Source organism: Gekko japonicus, unplaced genomic scaffold (genome assembly GCF_001447785.1).
Source record: "Gekko japonicus isolate JY-2015 unplaced genomic scaffold, Gekko_japonicus_V1.1 scaffold796, whole genome shotgun sequence".
Taxonomy (NCBI): Eukaryota; Metazoa; Chordata; class Lepidosauria; order Squamata; family Gekkonidae; genus Gekko; species Gekko japonicus.
The window spans coordinates 91,057-94,200 of record NW_015165854.1 but is presented as its reverse complement, the minus strand read 5'-3'; positions in this window follow the sequence as shown (position 1 = coordinate 94,200).

Below are 3,144 nucleotides of genomic sequence, written 5' to 3'. Positions count from 1 at the left end.
TAAACCTCAATCATGTCACCCCTCAGTCATCGTTTCTCCAAGCTAAAGAGCCCTAAGCGCCTTAACCTTTCCTCATAGGGAAAGTGTTCCAACCCTTTTATCATTCGAGTTGCCCTTTTCTGATTATTTGTGCAGTCAAGTCAACTCCATAACCCACCCCTCCAAAGGAAACAGTGGTGGCAGGGCAGCCAAGCCACGAGTGTGTAATAAATTCAACCCAAGCTGGAATAAGTTCTGGAGTGTCAGTGAACAAGAACCTTCCTGAAGTACCAGGCAACATGATAGTGAATTATGTTACGCTCCTTATTGCCTATATTTTCCCCCATAAGAATGAGTGGGAAACACCTGAAGCAGGTTTTTAACAGCCACATTAAGCAATGCTGGAGAAGCAACACGGTATGAATGTCAAGAAGGAGGAGGGATTATCACTAAGGTATACCTTCAGTTTAGGAGCAAGAAAAGATCCTGAAGTGTAACGGTGTGGTGAGATAAAGTTAATTCATGCCATGGTATTCCCCATCACCATGGCCCCAGTCACATGGGCCGGATATCGTGGAGGTGAGGCATGGCTGTTTGCCCTGGAGCGAACGACCGCGCGGCAGCTGGATCAAACGTCCTGCCCGAAGTGCTGCCGACGTCCCGTGGTTGGGGGGAGGTGCCGATCATACCTCACTCCTGGGGCGCAGCAAAGAAGCGGCGCCATGGGGGTTGTGTTTTTTTTTTTAACCCAAGTGTTCGCATGTGCCGTTGGGTGCTTGTGCACACCCGTGAAGACTTGACAAAAAAAAAACCTTTTCATGACGGGACATGGGCGGGCACCGGATGCCACGAGCTAACACCGGAAACGTGATCTGACATCCACCCTTGTTTCTGGAAACTAGTACCTTGGAGGTATTAGTTTTTTACAGCGCATCTTTGGAGTGAAGCCTCGGGTGAGCCACGGGAGCTCTACGCTTCCCAGATGTGGCGGTGAGATCGCACCCGGAAAATCCACCTATCTTCTGTTTCTCTAGCATGCCTAATGCTCCGTGTGACCGGGGCCTATGTCTGGATGTGAAAGTTGGGCAATGAAGAAACCCTGACAAGAAGAAAGTTGATTCTCTGAAATGTAGATGAAGAAGAGAAGAAGAAGATTGGATTTATACCCCGCCCTTCGCTCGGAGTCTCAGAGCGGCTTACAAACTTTTTTCCCTTCCCCTCCTCACAACAGACGCCCTGTGAGGTAGGCGGGGTGGGGCTGAGAGAGCTCTGACAGAAACGGCTCTTTTTCAAGGACAGCTCTGACAGAACGATGGCTTGCCCAAGGTCATCCAGCAGCTGCAAGTGGAGGAGAGGGGACTCAAACCCGGTTCCCCCAGATTAGAGTCCGCACACATAACCACTACACCAAACTGGAGAGCGGCTCTCCCTCTGAGTCGATCCTATTGACCTTGAACCCAGGGCCTGCGTCAGTGTAAGGCAGTTTCATGTGTGTGTACTAGGAACGGCGGACGTTCCCCATTGATGCTTATCGGGTGTATGCAAAGAATCCCCGGTGTGGGTTGACGTGCCCTGCAAAATGGCAAATCCTTGACGCTACCACTCATCAACCCAGTCCCCTTTTCACTGGTCCTCTCTTTCATTTTCCATCAGGAGATTATAGCAAGGAGGACACGGGGTGCGTCACTTAACATTTAATCTGCCATTCAGCTTGGCTCCTGGATTTCAAGAGCCGCAAGTGAGAGCCGCTCAACTCCATCACCCCAGCACCAGTTCTGCCGGAGCAGAGAGTCCTTGGGAAAACATTTGTGCCATTTACATCCAACCTTTCATATCTGACGCAGAAGTGATTGTTCCGAGGCATGTTGCGGGCCTTTTGAATGCCAACAGACGCGACGCTCAAATTATTCATTAGTCCCCAATGCTTCTTCAAATATCTGTTTCTCATTTAATTATCCGGTCCGATGAACGTCTGTTATTTCTGAAGCCCTGTTATCAATCTACTCTATTGTGGGTTTTCTTTTCCAGATTAAAGGTCCCTATACAACCACAGTGAACTTTATTAGGGGTGCAATACAATAGGAAGACTCTTGAGGGACTTGACGGGTTGGGAATGCCAGTATATCAGCAGTTCGTAACCTTGATGAGCCTGTGAGCACTTTGAGGATTCTGAAATGGTGCGGCAGGTGCGGCTTACAAAATGGCTCCCACCCAATGGCTGCTGCGGGAAGTACAGCCAGCCACAAAATGGCTGCCGGAGCTTACCTTCCGTCTGTTGGGGAAATCAGGTGTGTAGGAACCTTTTCACACACACCCATCTCCACTGTGATCATTTTGGGAGGGAGAGACGCCGACTTCCCAATTGCATCAAGAGAAAGAGAGAGAGACAGTTGCCCCAAACCAAAACTCAGTTTATTCCATTACACACTTAAAAAAAAATATATTGATTTTGATTTAAATACAAAACAAAGTCAAGCAGTTTATCATTACAATAATAAACAGTGAAACAACATACCATGGGGAAACAGTCCATATACATAGCGTAAGGCACCAAAAGATAATAATGTATCGAATTTTTCCCCGGTGTCTTTTAACTTTGCTTCTGCGGTGGAGCAAAACGGGTTGCCGACAACTGCGGGGTGCTTCCCAGATGTCATTGTCCGATCGCACCGTTTAAATCTGCCCGGCATTTGCGCCTATGCCGGGTCTAATTGTGCATATGATCAAAGCTTCAGATACTCTATCTATTTAGAATTGGATAGGGGAAATTGTGGAAGCCGTGAGAGACTTCATTTTCCTGGGATCCAAGATCACTGCAAATGGTGACTGCAGCCATGAAATTAAAAGACACCTGCTCCTTGGGAGGAAAGTGATGGCAAACCTAGACAGAATAAAAAGTAGAGACATCACACTGGCAACAAAAGTCCGTATGGTCAAAGCAATGGTATTCCCAGTAGTAACGTATGGCTGCGAGAGTTGGACTATAAGGAAGGCTGAGCACTGAAGAATAGATGCTTTCGAATTATGGTGGTGGAGAAGAGTTTTGAGAGTCCCTTGGACTGCCAGGAGATCAAATCAAAAATAAAATACTAAATACAACGGGACCACGGAGATACTGAGTACAATAACAAAAACAAAATACACTGTTAAGAGAACAAATTGCTC